This window comes from Tamandua tetradactyla, chromosome 2 (assembly GCF_023851605.1).
Source record: "Tamandua tetradactyla isolate mTamTet1 chromosome 2, mTamTet1.pri, whole genome shotgun sequence".
Taxonomy (NCBI): domain Eukaryota; kingdom Metazoa; phylum Chordata; class Mammalia; order Pilosa; family Myrmecophagidae; genus Tamandua; species Tamandua tetradactyla.
Genome location: NC_135328.1, coordinates 189,102,304 through 189,119,858, shown reverse-complemented (window position 1 = coordinate 189,119,858; position 17,555 = coordinate 189,102,304). Strand labels below are relative to the sequence as shown.

The 17,555-nt window shown below is 42.8% G+C and overlaps 1 long non-coding RNA gene across 1 annotated transcript; it reads right to left on the bottom strand.

Moving 5' to 3' along the window:
• Nucleotides 1-744: 744 nt before the first annotated feature.
• Nucleotides 745-6,458, bottom strand: LOC143674503 (uncharacterized). The gene is made up of 4 exons (XR_013171082.1): nucleotides 6,158-6,458; nucleotides 5,142-5,252; nucleotides 3,776-3,837; nucleotides 745-1,546 (listed from the first exon to the last, which is right to left on the bottom strand). It is a non-coding gene; the product is annotated as an uncharacterized LOC143674503 (long non-coding RNA).
• Between the last annotated feature and the right edge of the window lie 11,097 nt (nucleotides 6,459-17,555).

The window sequence follows — 17,555 nt, the reverse complement described above, 5'->3', positions numbered from 1 at the left end:
TTATTACTTATCTTTTAATAAGCATTGTGTACTCCATGGAAGCTAATTGTGAGATATCCCACTTATTTAAAAGTCATCTCTTAGTGTTTAGAAGGTTCAAGCTTGCTTTGGACTCGGTGTCTCAGGCCGGTGATGCTAAATACCCCTGAGTTTAAATAGTAGTTTCAGAATAAACAATGATAATACAGTGATTGAAAAGACAAAGAAATAGAACTTGTGCTACTTCAAGTCTTATCATTCTATGGGACCATTTGTGTTTATTTAAAGCTAACATAGATATTTAAACTCAACTATAGTAGGGTGGTATATAGAAAAAAATACACCTAAGGCAAACTATGGACCATGGGTAGCAGTAATATTTTAATATTTCTTCTGTCAATTGTAACAAAGGCACCAATGCTAAGTGTCAATGATAGGAGGGTATGGGGGATAAGGGATTTTTCTTTTTAGAGTAATGAGGATGTTCTAAAAATTGATTGTGGCAATGAAAGTACAACTCTGTGATTATACTGAGAGACATTGACTGTACATATTGGATGGATTGTATGATGTGTGAATAAAACAGCTTAAAAAAAACCCCAATAACTCAACAGTAACCAAGGTTTTGTGCTTAAAATGTGAAACAGTGGCAACTGTGAAGTATAATATTTTTGCTTGGTAAGTGTAAATTTTAATTTAAACATGTGCTATTTTACTGAATTTGAATAATATATTTAAAATTTTTTTATTGTAAAATGTAACGTATTTACAAAGCAAAGAAAGAAAAAAAAAAGCAATAATTTTCAAAGTACACATCCACAAGTAGTTACAGAACAGATCTCAGAGTTTTTGTCATGGGCTATCATTCCACCATCTCAGATTTTTCTTTCTATCTGCTCCAAAACACTGGAGGCTAGAAGGAATATTAATCTAGTGATTCAGCAGCCATACTCGTTTGTTAAATACCATTTTCTCTGTTATACCTCCTCCTTCTCCTTTACTCCTTCTCCCAATCTATAGGGATCTTTGGGCAATACCCATTCTCACTTTCTCATGTTGAGAAGTGGTGTTCACACTAAAAGATAGGGCGATGAAATTAGTTGATAATCTTGGAGAAGCTAGTCCCTCTGAGTTTCAGGATTTATCTGACCTAGAACCCTGTGGGAATGACATGTTCCAGGAAGGCAAATCCAGTGCGTGAAACCTTTATAGAGTCTCAGTTCAAGTCCTAAGTGTTCTTAAGAGTCACCAGGAATGATGTTGGTTGGGGTTTAGCAGCCACGGCAATGAGCCCTAACTAACTGAAGCTTACATAAGAGCAGCCTCCAGACCAGCCTCTTGATTCCACTTGATCTCTCTTAGCCACTAATGCCTATTTTATTACACTTCTTTTCCCCCTTTTGGTCAGGAAAACATTGTCGATTCCACGATGCCAGGGCCAGACTCATCCCAGGGAGTCAGGCCCCACGTTGTTGAGAGATTTTCACCCCTGAATGTCATGTTCCATGCAGCAGAGAGGGCAATGATTTTCCTTGCAGCGTTGGGCTGAGAAAGGCAGAGGCTACATCTGAGCAATAGAAGAGGTTGAATTTTAATAGTATTTTTAGAAGTTAAAGTTATCCTTTTTAATTGCTAATTAAAAGAATGGATTGGGAAAATAATGACTATTGCTGAGCTTTTTTTTTTTCTCACTTTTTAAATTGTGTAATATAACATATATAGAAAGCAAAAAAAGAAAAAAAAAAAACCAATAGTTTCAAAGCACTCTTCAACAAGTAGTTACAGAACAGATCCCAGAGTTTGTCATGGGCTACCATACCATCATCTCAGATTTTTCCTTCTAGCTGCTCCAAAACATAGGAGGCTAGAAGAAACAAGTATCTTTTTTTTTTTATCATCACAATCGACTTTTTTTGTGAAAAATAACTTATATACAAAAAAAGCAATAAATTTCAAAGCACAGCACAACGATTAGTTGGAGAAGAGATTTCAGAGTTTGGTATGGGTTACAATTCTACAATTTTAGGTTTTTACTTCTAGCTGCTCTAAGATACTGGAGACTAAAAGAAATATCAGTTTAATGAATCAGCAATCATATTTGTTTGTTAAACTCTACCTTCTCTGTATAACTCCACCATCACCTTTGATCTTTCTATCCCATTCTCTAGGGGTATTTGGATTATGGCCATTCTAACTTTTTCATGTTGAAAGGGGCTGTCAAATTAATATGGGGTAAGGAGATGGAACTAGTTGATGTTCTGGAAAGGCTGGGCCCTCTAGGTTTTAAGACTTATCTGGTCCAGGGACCCATCTGGAGGTTGTAGGTTTCTGGAAAGTTACTCTACTGCATGGTGCCTTTGTAGAATCTTATATATTACCCTAGGTGTTCTTTAGGATTGACTGGAATGGTTTTGGTTGGGGTTTGACAAGTTATGATAGGTAGCAATGTTTAATTGAATCTTGTCTAAGAGTGACCTCCAGAGTAGCCTCTCAACTCTATTTGAACTCTTAGCCACTGATATTTTATTAGTTACACTTCTTTTCCCTCTTTTGGTCAGGATGGAATTGTTGATCCCATGGTGTCAGGGCTGTACTCATCCCTGGGAGTCATCTCCCACACCGCCAAGGAGACTTTCACCCCTAGATGTCATGTCCCACGTAGGGGGGTGGGCAATGTTTTCACTTGCAGAGTTGGGCTTAGAGAGACTGAGGCCACATCTGAGCAACAGAAGAGGTCCTCCAGAAGTAACTCTTAGGCATACCTATAGGTAGACTAAGCTTCTCCGCTACCTACATAAGCTTCACAAGAGTAAGCCTCAAGATCAAGGGCGTGGCCTATTGATTTGGGTGCCCCTAGTATTTGACAGGTGTTTCCCCAGTAAAGTTTAATAGTCCCATATTTTTTCTCCCATCCCTCAAGGGACTTTGTCAATAGTTTTTTTTTAGGTGTGGACAGGCACCAGAAATCAAACCCGGGTCTCCTGCATGGCAGGCGAGAACTCTGCCTGCCAAGCCACCGTGCCCTTTTTCATTATCTGCTTAATATACTCTAGGATATATCCAGGCATTACATTAAGCTATACAGGATTAAAGGACCTCTTTCTTATTCTGGGCTCCCTGTGTTTGAATTGTTCAAATGAGCTATCAAGGCAGGTTGAGTTAGATTATGTGCTACAGAAAATTTAAGTTCCAAACAAAATAAACCTTTCTTCCTTTTCTCAAAGAGTATGTGCAGTTCTAAAATGTAGACAATGTCTTCCTTACCCCTGTGCTCTGAATTACTTTAACACCAACCTGATTGACTTCATACTTATCTCTAAATACCAGGTTATAGATATGTAAAACGTCCTCTCAAAATCCAGAAATAATTACCACTTCAGACTAAATGTGTCTGCTGTAAGAACTTACAATCTAGGCCCCATTTTCTTATAAGTATTTTCTAAAAGAGACCATACGATAATTGTTCTTTTGTTTCTGGCTTGTTGTGCCTCACCAAATGTCCCACAGGTTCACTCACATGGTTGCATGCCCCACAACTTTGTTCCTTTTTGTAGCAGCACAATATTCGATCATAAGTATACATCATCATTCACCAATCTACTTCTCAGTCAGTGCATCCTTCAGCCACCTGCATTCATCAGGCATCATGTATAATACCCAAAGTCCACAGTCCATCAACACTTTCAATTTTAGATAATTTCATTGTTCCCAAAAGAAAGATAACCCATAAACACACCCTCACCAAATAGGAAATCTAAACCTTCTCTTAACTCTTTTCCCTCCCCCCATTACTTACCTCTGCTGTTGGCTGTGGTAGTGCTGATGATTTCCTGTTAAACATAGCCCATAATTGCTGACCTTTTTTAATAGAAAAAAGAGTTATTAAAAAATGATCTGTGCTTACAGAGTTTCTGTTTGGGACGATGGAAAAGTGTTGGCAATGGATGGCAGTGATGGTAGCACAACACTGTGAATGTAATTAACAGCACTGAATCATTTATTTGAATGTGGTTAAAAGGGGAAATTTTAGGTTGTATATATAGTACCAGAATAAGAACTTTTTAAAAAAAAGTCCATGGAACCGCCCAACACAAATAGTGAACCCTAAGTTAATCCATGGACTATAGCTCACAGTACCATCATAAAAATTTTCTGAAAAGTTATCTGTGCTTATACATGCTACAGCATGGATGAACATTGAAGATATGATGTTGAGTGAAATAAGCCAGACTCAGAGGGACAAATATTGTATGATTTCTCTTAAATGAAATACTTAGAGTAAGCAAATTTATAGAGACAGAAAGTAGATTAGAGGTTATCAGGGCCTGGCTGGGAGAAGGGAATGAGGAGTTATTGCTTAATGGGTACAAACTTGCACCCATCTGTTTGAGCTGATGAAAATGTTCTGGAAATAGATAAAGCTGAAAGTTGCACAACATGGTCAATATTCTTAATGTCACAGAATTGCACACTTAAAAAGGTTAAAATGAGTTTTGGGTTACACATATTTTACAATAAAAAGGAAGAAAAAATTACCTGCTCTGGGTGCCCTATACCTGGAACAGAATAGAGTACTGGACCTGATATTTCAAGAGAAGCTGAACATCCAGATTTTTATATGAAATTTTTAAATTTTTAAAAATTAAAACACCAAGCATTCCAGAGAAAACTTGTCCAAGGGCAGGATTTGGGTCCCGGGCCACCAGTCCACAAGCTTGGCTTAGGTGCCGGGGTTGGTCTCGGATGATCACATGTCCACCCGTCCCACTCTCATGTTCTGAAGTTGATCCCATCCCTCCTTGGGGCTTGGATGACTGTCCCCTCGTTCGTCCAGGTGATAGGCTGCGGGGTGTGGGTCAGGGTATGGCCCCTGGAACTGGCTGCTGGGTTTGGACCCTGGCTCTGTCACTTAGTAGTTGTGTACCTTGGTTACGGCACTGCATTTTTGTTTCCAAATCCAGAAAATGGGAAGGGCGAAGGCACAGACCTGTTAGGGCTGTGGTGAGGAATCAGTAAATCAATATACGTAAAGAACGTGGGAGACCGTCTAGGAAGCAACCCATTACACTCTCACTAATGTGGGCCACTGAATACATTGAGACTGAATTAAAAACAAAAATTAAGTCTGTATCCCAATTGGCACTCTTTCCCTCACTTCTTACCTCCTGCTGCCTCTCTTCCATTGAGTAGTTACCCGAAAGACCTTCTGTGGGGAATCTCTGCAGCATTTGCTTGACATCCCTTCCCTGTTCTGAAAACAGCACTCTGCTTCCCTAAAGGAGAATGAATCCCAGGTAGTTGAGTGGGTTTGCTCATATCCATCCCCAACGTGACCCAGGCTTTTTCCCATCAAGGAACCCCAGACTGTTGGGCATAATAAATGACTCATGATTGGGCATATCACCCAAATGGGGCCAAGCAAAATGCTCATTGAGATTTTTCTGCCTAAGGTATTTGGGAAAATGCTCTCCTTCCCCTGAGATTGCTAAACTGGTATGGTGTGGGTCTGGGCTGCCATCGATCATTATGATCTCCAGTGGAGGAAGCCAATTCAAGAGAGAGGGCAAAAACCCTAATGACATTATTTGAGTCCCTGGATCACACTGTGGCTGAAGCCAGCTGACATTACTTAAAGTCAATAAATTTCTTCTCATTAAAAAAAAAAAAAAGGAATGCAGGAAAATATCTAACACTTAGTAAGTGCTCAATAAGAGTTAGATAGCATTTTCAAAAAATTGTATTGTGGTAACATATATTCAACATAGTATTTCCTGTCGCAACCACTTTCAAGTATCAAAGCCAGTGTTAGGAACCTGCCCATGCCAAGAAAAAAAGTAAAAGTCAATGTTATTAATTACATTTACAACGTTGTGCCACCATCACCACCATCCATTACTAAAATAGATGGCAGCTGATGGCTGCCAGATAAAAATCTCCAGTCCGGACCTCTTTCCTGAGGGGACAGACTTGCAAATCTAACTGTCTACGGACATATTTCAAGCACCAAAAATCCAAAACTGAACAAAGAAACTCATCACTCCCACTGCTCATCCCCCTTTGTCTCCACCCCCATCCCATCCTCCTGTCCCCACCACGCCCCAAGAGAGCATAATTGGGATCCACCAGTCTCCCAAGCAGGGTCCCTGGGAAGTCACCCATGACCCCAAGTGACCCATACCTCATCTCCAAAATATCTCTGAATCTGTCTGCACTACCTTCATCTAGCCCAGGCTGCCATCATTTCTGCCGTTCTAGAAATGGCAAGATCTTCCCCTCCAAGGCACTCTGTACAGCAGCCTCAAGTCTGTCCGTGACACTCCCCTGCCTAAATCCCTCCCAGGCCTTCTCACTGTCCTCAGGATAAAAGCTGAGCTGTTGGTATGGCTTCCTGGGGTCTTCCACTCTGCCTCTTTCCTCTGTGTTCCCACCAACTTGAACTTGCAACTCCTGTTCTGTGCGGTCTCTTGTCTTTTGCACAAGCTGTTCCCTCCGCTTGGAACCCGCTGGCTGGCCTCCTTCCCACTCGCCACTGGCTGGTGACTGTTCAGATCTTAAATACCACTTCTTCCAGGAGAACTTCTTTGACCCCAGCGCTCTGTAGCCTACCATAACAGACACTTTATTGTAACTATCTGTCTATTAAGTGCTCCTTTGCCAGAACAGGGAGTCACAAGAGAATAGGAACATTTTATTCTTGTTCTCCATTGACTTCTTCCTGGCAGGCAGTAGGTAATCAATCAACACAAGCAAGAAAGAGCATTGAAGCAGGAATATTGGGCTGGGGTAGGAGGCAGGGGGCAGGGGGCTGGGGGCGGGGGGGTGGGGGTGGGAGGTGAGCAGGGGTTGGAGGCAGGGCATGAGTCTGGGCAAGGCAGGCAGAGAGTACGGCCAAGTCTCCCGGAAGTTGGGCAGGAATCGAGCACCCAGAGCCTTGCCTCCAGATAACCTGGGAACTTGTTCTCTCTTTTGTGGTATGGAAAAGCACTGGAAGGTTTTAAATCAGGAGGTAACACGGTTGGAGGTGGAGACAGGTGGGTGAGATGACAGGCAGGAAGACAGTTAAAGGTCTGATGCAGTAAGTGACTCCGGAAGGAACCACAGAGATCTGGGGCAGGCAACTGGATGACGGAAGGACAGAGGTGGAAGGAGACGTTTTCATGATCTCATTTATCCTTTGAAATTTTTTTTTTTAATTTTAAAAGTCCCTCAATTTTTAAAAAAATTTTAAAATTTTATTTTTGTAAATATATATATAAAAAAAACCCAAACGCAAACATTCCTATTTTGATCATTCCGCTCTACATATATAATCAGTAATTCACAATATCATCACATAGTTGCATATTCATCATCATGATCATTTCTTGGAACATTTGCATCTATTCAGAAAAAGAAATAAAACGAAACAGAAAAATAATTTAAACATACCATACCCCTTACCCCTCCCTTTCATTGATCACTAGCATTTCAAACTAAATCAAATTTGTTTTAAAAATCCACCCCCGGACTTTTCTGCCGTGCTTGTTGCAGGGTCCCTGGCCTCACACAGTGCCCACCCCTGGGCCCCATGGACCCACCACAAGCAGCCTAGACCAGGGGGGTCTTCCAGGAGAGAGCCATGGGAAGGGCAGGGTGGGCAGCTCTGGCACCGGGTACTGGGTCCCAATCACAGGCACTGGACACCAAGCACTGGGTTCCGAGCACAGGAAACCACATCCTGGCTCCAAACAGTGGGCTCTGGGTTCTGGAAACAGGGTGCAGGGCAGAAGACGCAGGTTCCTGGTCTCTAGACAGAGAACTCTGGGCTTCGTGGCAGTCACGAGCCTGGTGACACTTGCTGCCCAGGGTGGGGCTAGGGATGAGACGCTGCCCAGCCCCCAGTGATTTTTTGTAACAGCTGCTGCACTGGGCTAGAGGAGAAATTTGCTGTGGGAGTGGCTGGAAGTAGGGAGGCAGGAGCCAGTGGAGAGGGCAAGGCCACTTGGACAGGTTGACTTGAGCCCTCGGTCCTTGGGGCTAGAGGCAGAGAGCATGGATGGAGCCCCACACCCTCAGCAGGCAGTAGGGCTCTAAGGGCAAAGGCAGGGTGGGTGTTTGGGAGAGTGAGGACCTTATAGGCCCCCAGGTCTTGGCACCCTCTCCCTTTGCCAAGCTCCTGGCCTGGCTCCCAGGCTGAGGCAGCTGGAGTGATTAGTGTGGGCTGAGGGAGTACAAATGCCAAAGGCTTGTCTCATGTCTCAGAACACAAGGATCCAGCCAGAGCGGATGGCATGACTGAGAGTGAGAAACAGAGCCCAAGAGATAAACAGAGAGATAAACAGCGACCGCGCCAAAGAAACAGACTAGGGAAGCAGGGAAAAAGAAACAAAAATAAGAGAACGAACGGCCCATGCAGAGAAATGTGTACTGTGGAGGAGGAAGGAATCAGTAGCTTTGGGACAGCAGGCCTTTTCTTTGTCCTGAGTTTAATGCAGCTTCTCCCTGCCAGGTTCCCCTACCCCAGAGTTTGACATTTTGGGCAGGGTAATTCTTTGTTGTGTAGGCACATCCTGCGCATTGTGGGATGTTTAGCAGCAACCCTGCTCTGGACCCATCAGATGCTAGTAGCTGCCCTCCACCCTGATATGTGACAACCCAAAATATCTCTAGACTTTGCCAAATGTGCCCAGAGGGGGATTGCTTTCCCCAACCCCCAAGCTGAGGACCTTCTCTGTCCTCCAAGTAGATCCGTGTGCTCGAGAGGAGGCCTCTAACTTCTGGTTTCTGGCTGGTTGTCCCATCAGTCCTTCTGCACCCATCCCCAGCACAGCTTCAACAGCCCTGACTCCAGAGCTGGGAAAACTGGGAGAGTCGCTGGGGCTGCGAAGGGATCTGAGGGCCTGCTGAAGCCGCATCCCTCGTGCCAGGGACACACCAGTGAACAAAGTGCCTGCTCTTATTCCATCCGGAAGACTCTCCCAGGTGCTGTAGGGTGTTCTGTGAGTGTGCACTCTTATCCCTAAGGGAGGAAGGAGAGATGAGACCCCTGGACTATGTGTGGACAAGGTACTTGTAGCAAGTATGCATTTCCCCCCAATACTTAGATGTAAGAGATGTCACATTTATTTATTTCTCTAAATTGGATGATCAGCTTCAAACCCCCCACTCCAACTCCCAGCAGCCTGGCTGGTGGGAAATTCAATCACAATCATATTTTGAGAGTCCTCTACCCAGTGGCTGGTAAAAGTTTGTAAATTCCTGGGATTCCGAGGGAAGTAGGAAGGAACTTGATTTGCAGCATTTGCAGATTTCTGTGGTGTAATTACTCTCACCATGGCCAATTTGAAGCACCAACATGCCACTGAAGATAGAGTTGGGAAGATGTGGGCAGTTAGCACACACTGTGTCAGATTTTCACCATACAGTGATAAATAACCTCAAGACCACAGACAACAGTAAAATGTAGTAAAATAATTAAGACGCAACACGCTTGTAGCGTTAATAGCGTTGAACATATTTTACTTCATTTTTAAGTTTATGTCGTTTAATTTTTGATAATGTTCCCACTTCTCCGAAGCACTGTGCACAAGTCCTGGGGCTTACCCAGTCTGTAACATTTTGGGGTGGGGTCTCCGGTGTTCAGTCAATAATCTCCATGGGATCTGCTCTGCTTGACAAGTGTCTTCTGCTGGGTCTCGCAAGGCCACTGCCCTTAGTGCTCAGACACCCACCAGCAACTCTGCAGGCCCATCAGAGGTCCTGGGAGATTTAAACAGCCGCGGCGCCAGGTCACTATCATTCCAGGAATGATGACAACAGCACCAAGACACTCGCACCCCCTGTTCTCTTTTTCAGGCTTGGGAAAAACTCTCCAAACCTTTCTCTTCTTTGAGGGGACCACTTCCGCCCCTCCCAAGCCTCCGAGCCCTGTGCTCTGAAATAACCCAGCTCCCAGCTCTGTGTCTCCTGGAGCTGGGCCTTGATAAACAAAAGCCCTGCCTGGGGGATTTCTTTTGGTGCCTGGCAACCTCTGCTTTCGGCCAGGCAACCCCAAAGCTTTTAACAGCCTCAGTCGCCACCCCAAGGCAAGAAGAAGGAAACAGACTCAAGACAGGGAGAACAAGATGCAAATTACAATCTCAATACTTTTCTCTGCTTAGTCAGACCTCGGTGGTGGCAACAACCAACTGAGGCACTGAACTGAACAAAAGGAAGAGTTTAGGCTACACTAGGAGGCTGGACCTCAAGAAAGACTTCCTGACTTACCGGGAGGGAGTTTAAGCTCAGGCCACAGTGAGGGTAAGTAATCTCTTCTCCTGGTTGCCCAAGGGACAACCCAAAGCTCACATGCCTTCCCCATGCTCGTCTAACTTCTTCTGACGGTTCTACAGCCTCTGGATAAAGTCATAACTTTTACCGAGTGTCTGGACCATGTAAGGTAGGAGTTATCCTATTTTACATATGAGAAAACTGGAGCTCAGAGAGAATAAGTCACTTGCCCGAAGGCACACAGCTAAAGTAGTCCAGCCTGGTGGACTCGGACCCAACTCCAAAGCCTGTGCTCCTCACTGAGATCTCATCTCTCAATTACACCTGACCCCGATCTACCTCTGCAGCCTATTCCCCCCACCACAGCCTGCAGTGCTGCCCCATAAGGAACCTGGGGAAAGGAGAGCAAGCATGAATTTATTGAAACTACAAAACAACTACCTTGTGTTAGTTATTGCTGACCGAACCATAAGAACATTTTAATATTAAAAAAACTTACTGAGCCCTCTTCTTCCCCCTTCTCCGCCGGTGCTCCCGCCGCCATCTAGCCCTCCTCTTCACCTTTCTCCGCCGGCGCTCCCGCCGCCATCTAGCCCTCCTCTTCCCCCTTCTCTGCCGGCGCTCCCGCCGCCATCTAGCCCTCCTCTTCCTCTTTCTCCGCCAGCGCTCCCGCCGTCATCTAGCCCTCCTCTTCCCCCTTCTCTGCTGGCGCTCCCGCCGCCATCTAGCCCTCCTCTTCCTCTTTCTCCGCCAGCGCTCCCGCCGCCATCTAGCCCTCCTCTTCCTCTTTCTCCGCCAGCGCTCCCGCTGCCATCTAGCCCTCCTCTTCCTCTTTCTCCGGCAGCGCTCCGGCCGCCATCTTGCCCTTCTCTTTCCCCTTCTGCTCTGGCGGCACTCCATCCACCATCTTATCCTTCCCTTTCTCCTCCTACTCCAGCGGCTCTCCAACCACCACCGTGCCCTCTTCTGCCTTCACCGGCTCCTCCGCCACCGTCCTCAACAGCCTTGCTATCCTCACCTTTCCTCCTCCAGAACAGCTACTAGGGGAGTAGAAACGATACAGAACAGCTCCCGGAGCCACGAGAGAGATAAAAAAGACAGCGTACCCCATCCTGGAACGGCTGACTGGCTGGGAGAACCCGCTCCGGTGAGATCACCGAGGGGTGCGGGCTTCCCCGGGCGGGGCGGCAAGTGGCCGGAATCCCTCCCCTCCTCCTTCCCGGGCCAGCTGGCAGAATTGGGCAGGCGGTCCGCTCAAGCTGCGGCGGCTGGCGCCCACACCACGCGCGGCTCCCCGGACAAACTGAGAGAATTGGATCGGAAATCCCCAGGCCACGGAGAACGGTGACCGGGGGGGGTCCCTTCCAAACACGTGACTCCCCGGTCCGGCTGGGAACGGTGCACTCTCCCGGGCTGCGGCGGCTGGCGCCCTCCCGCCACGCTTGGCACCCCGGGCCGACTAGGAAAGTCGGACGGGCGCTCTCCTGGGCTGCGGCGGCTGGCGACCCTCCCCGCGTTCGGACCCCCGGGCCGGCTGGCACTCTTCCAAGCCGCTTCGGCTGGCGAACCTCCCCCACGGCAAGAGTTTTCCAAAGTTAAAGGACCCACAGCAGCTTTTACTGGTGGGACCCGCAGACAAACATGTGCCACGAGCGCCACCGACTGGGCAGGATAATAAAAACAGAACCCAGAGATTTCACAGAAAAATCTTTCAACCTGTTGGGTCCAGCACCTAGGGAAATCTGACTAAATGCCCAGACGCCAGCAGAAGATAATGGATCACGCTCAGAAAATTGAAAATATGGACCAGTCAAAGGAACAAACCAATAGTTCAAATGAGATACAGTAGCTGAGACAACTAATGCTGAATATACGAACAGAAATGGAAAACCTCTTCAAAAACGAAATCAATAAATTGAGGGAGGACATGAAGAAGACATGGGCTGAACAAAAAGAAGAAATAGAAAAACTGAAAAAACAAATCACAGAACTTATGAAGTGAAGGATAAAGTAGAAAATATGGAAAAAACAATGGATACCTACAATGATAGATTTAAAGAGACAGAAGATAGAATTAGTGATTTGGAGGATGGAACATCTGAATTCCAAAAAGAAACAGAAACTATCGGGAAAAGAATGGAAAAATTTGAACAGGGTACCAGGGAACTAAAGGACAATACGAACCGCACAAATATACGTGTTGTGGGTGTCCCAGAAGGAGAAGAGAAGGGAAAAGGAGGAGAAAAACTAATGGAAGAAATTATCATTGAAAATTTCCCAACTCTTAAAAGACCTAAAATTACAGATCCAAGAAGTGCAGCGCACCCCAAAGAGATTAGACCCAAATAGGTGTTCTCCAAGACACTTACTAGTTAGAATGTCAGAGGTCAAAGAGAAAGAGAGGATCTTGAAAGCAGCAAGAGAAAAACAATCCATCACATACAAGGGAAACCCAATAAGACTATGTGTAGATTTCTCAGCAGAAACCATGGAAGCTAGAAGACAGAGGGATGATATATTATCTAAATTACGAAAAGAGAAAAACTGCCAACCAAGACTCCTATATCCAGCAAAATTGTCCTTCAAAAATGAGAATTTGTGACCAAGAGACCAGCTCTTCAAGAAATACTAAAGGGAGCACTAGAGTCAGATACAAAAGGACAGAAGAGAGAGGTATGGAGAAGAGTGTAAAAAGAAGGAAAATCAGATATGATGTACATAATACAAAAGGCAAAATGGTAGAGAAAAATATTATCCAAACAGTAATAACACTAAATGTTAATGGACTGAATTCCCCAATCAAAAGACATAGACTGGCAGAATGGATTAAAAAATAGGATCCTTCTATATGCTGTCTACAGGAAACATATCTTAGACCCAAAGATAGACATAGGTTGAAAGTGAAAGGTTGGGAAAAGATATTTCATGCAAATAACAACCAGAAAAGAGCAGGAGTGGCTATACTAATATCCAACAAATTAGACTTCAAATGTAAAACAGTTAAAAGAGACAAAGAAGGACACTATATACTAATAAAAGGAACAATTAAACAAGAAGACATAACAATCATAAATATTTATGCACCGAACCGGAATGCCCCAAAATATGTGAGGAATACACTGCAAACACTGAAAAGGGAAATAGACACATATACCATAATAGTTGGAGATTTCAATTCACCACTTTCATCAATGGACAGAACATCTAGACAGAGGATCAATAAAGAAATAGAGAATCTGAATATTACTATAAATAAGCTAGACTTAACAGACATTTATAGGACATTGCATCCCACAACAGCAGGATACACCTTTTTCTCAAGTGCTCATGGATCATTCTCAAAGATAGATCATATGCTGGGTCACAAAGCAAGTCTTAACAAATTTAAAAAGATTGAAATCATACACAACACTTTCTTGGATCATAAAGGAATGAAGTTGGAAATCAATAATAGGTGGAGTGCCAGAAAATTCACAAATACGTGGAGGCTCAACAACACACTCTTAAACAACAAGTGGGTCAAAGAAGAAATTGCAAGAGAAATTAGTAAATACCTCAAGGCAAATGAAAATGAAAACACAACATATCAAAACTTATGGGACGCAGCAAAGGCAGTGCTAAGAGGGAAATTTATTGCCCTAAATGCCTATATCAGAAAAGAAGAAAAGGCAAAGATGCAGGAATTAACTGTACACTTGGAAGAACTGGAGAAAGAACAGCAAACTAATCCCAAAGCAAGCAAAAGGAAATAAATAACAAACATTAGAGCAGAAATAAATGAAATTGAAAACATGAAAACAATAGAGAAAATCAATAAGACCAGAAGTTGGTTCTATGAGAAAATCAATAAGATTGATGGGCCCTTAGCAAGATTGACAAAAAGAAGAAGAGAGAGGATGCAAATAAATAAGATCAGAAATGGAAGAGGAGACATAACTACTGACCTCACAGAAATAAAGGAGGTAATAACAGGATACTATGAACAACTTTACGCTAATAAATACAACAATTTAGATGAAAATGGACGGGTTCCTGGAAAGACATGAACAACCAACTTTGACTCAAGAAGACATAGATGACCTCAACAAACCAATCACAAGGAAAGAAATTGAATTAGTCATTCAAAAGCTTCCTAAAAGGAAAAGTCCAGGACCAGACAGCTTCACATGTGAATTCTATCAAACATTCCAGAAAGAATTAGTATCAACTCTCCTCAAACTCTTCAAAAAAATCGAAGTGGAGGGAAAACTACCTAATTCATTCTATGAAGCCAACATCACCCTCATACGAAAACCAGGCAAAGATATTACAAAAAAAGAAAACTACAGATCAATCTCTCTAATGAATATAGATGCAAAAATCCTCAATAAAATTCTAGCAAATCGTATCCAACAACACATTAAAAGAATTATACATCATGACCAAGTAGGATTCATCCCAGGTATGCAAGGATGGTTCAACATAAGAAAATCAATTAATGTAATACACCATATCAACAAATCAAAGCAGAAAAATCACATGATCATCTCAATTGATGCAGAGAAGGCATCTGACAAGATTCAACATCCTTTCCTGTTGAAAACACTTCAAAAGATAGGAATACAAGGGAACTTCCTTAAAATGATAGAGGAAATATATGAAAAACCCACAGCTAATATCATCCTCAATGGGGAAAAATTGAAAACTTTCCCCCTAAGATCAGGAACAAGACAAGGATGTCCACTATCACCACTATTATTCAACATTGTGTTGGAGGTTCTAGCCAGAGCAATTAGACAAGAAAAAGAAATACAAGGCATCAAAATTGGAAAGGAAGAAGTAAAACTATCACTGTTTGCAGATGATATGATACTATATGTCGAAAACCCGGAAAAATCCACAACAAAACTACTAGAGCTAATAAATGAGTACAGCAAAGTAGCAGGTTACAAGATCAACATGCAAAAATCTGTAGCATTTCTATACACTAGCAATGAACAAGTGGAGGGGGAAATCAAGAAACGAATCCCATTTACAATTGCAACTAAAAGAATAAAGTACCTAGGAATAAATTTAACTAAAGAGACAAAAAACCTATATAAAGAAAACTACAAAATCTGTTAAAAGAAATCACAGAAGACCTAAATAGATGGAAGGGCATACTGTGTTCATGGATTGGAAGACTAAATATAGTTAAGATGTCAATCCTACCTAAATTGATTTACAGATTCAATGCAATACCAATCAAAATCCCAACAACTTATTTTTCAGAAATAGAAAAACCAATAAGCAAATTTATCTGGAAGGGCAGGGTGCCCCGAATTGCTAAAAACATCTTGAGGAAAAAAACAAAACTGGAGGTCTCGCGCTGCCTGACTTTAAGGCATATTATGAAGCCGCAGTGGTCAAAACAGCATGGTATTGGCATAAAGATAGATATATCGACCGATGGAATCGAATAGAGTGCTCAGATATAGACCCTCTCATCTATGGACATTTGATCTTTGATAAGGCAGTCAAGCCAACTCACCTGGGACAGAACAGTCTCGTCAATAAATGGTGCCTAGAGAACTGGATATCCATATGCAAAAGAATGAAAGAAGACCCATCTCTCACACCCTATACAAAAGTTAACTCAAAATGGATCAAAGATCTAAACATTAGGTCTAAGACCATAAAACAGTTAGAGGAAAATGTAGGGAGATATCTTATGAAACTTACAATTGGAGGTGGTTTTATGGACCTTAAACCTAAAGCAAGAGCACTGAAGAAGGAAATAAATAAATGGGAGCTCCTCAAAATTAAACACTTTTGTGCATCAAAGAACTTCATCAAGAAAGTAGAAAGATAGCCTACACAATGGGAGACAATATTTGGAAACGACATATCAGATAAAGGTCTAGTATCCAGAATTTATAAAGAGATTGTCCAACTCAACAACAAAAAGACAGCCAACCCAATTACAAAATGGGAAAAAGACTTGAACAGACACCTCTCAGAAGAGGAAATACAAATGGCCAAAAGGCACATGAAGAGATGCTCAATGTCCCTGGCCATTAGAGAAATGCAAATCAAAACCACAATGAGATATCATCTCACACCCACCAGAATGGCCATTATCAACAAAACAGAAAATGACAAGTGCTGGAGAGGATGCAGAGAAAGAGGCACACTTATCCACTGTTGGTGGGAATGTCAAATGGTGCAACCACTGTGGAAGGCAGTTTGGTGGTTCCTCAAAAAGCTGAATATAGAATTGCCATACGACCCAGCAATACCATTGCTGGGTATCTACTCAAAGGACTTAAGGGCAAAGACTCAAACGGACATTTGCATACCAATGTTTATAGCAGCGTTATTTACAATTGCAAAGAGATGGAAACAGCCAAAATGTCCATCAACAGAAGAGTGGCTAAACAAACTGTGGTATATACATACGATGGAATATTATGCAGCTTTAAGACAAGATAAACTTATGAAGCATGTAAGAACATGGATGGACCTAGAGAACATTATGCTGAGTGAGTCTAGCCAAAAACTAAAGGACAAATACTGTATGGTCCCACTGATGTGAACCGACATTCGAGAATAAACTTGGAATATGTCATTGGTAACAGAGTCCAGCAGGAGTTAGAAACAGGGTAAGATAATGGGTAATTGGAGCTGAAGGGATACAGACTGTGCAACAGGACTAGATACAAAAACTCAAAAATGGACAGCACAATAATACCTAATTGTAAAGTAATCATGTTAAAACACTGAATGAAGCTGCATCTGAGCTATAGGTTTTTTTTTTTACTATTATTATTATTTTTATTTTTTTCTCTATATTAACATTCTATATCTTTTTCTGTTGTGTTGCTAGTTCTTCTAAACAGATGCAAATGTACTAAGAAACGATGATCATGCATCTATGTGATGATGTTAAGAATTACTGATTGCATATGTAGAATGGTATGATTTCTAAATGTTGGGTTAATTTCTTTTTTTCCATTAATTAATAATAAAAAAAAAACCTTACTGAACTTTTTCTCTGTAAGCAAGATAAAAAGGTTAAAGGGTTTCTCGACCTCGTCACTCTTGACATTTTGGGAAGGACAATTCTTTGTTGCAGGGGACTGCTGTCCTATGTGCTGTAGGACGTTTAGCAGCACCCCTGGCCTCTACCCACCAGATGTCAGCAGCAAATCTCCCTCCCCAGTTGCGATAACTAAAAATGTCTCTAGACATTGCTAAATGTCCTCTGGGAAACAAAACTGTTCCCTACTGAGAACCAGGGAATTAGAACAAAGATAAATAAGCACCTGTTTAAAAGAAGCAGGTGTTAGAAGCAAGTAAAATATGCTAGA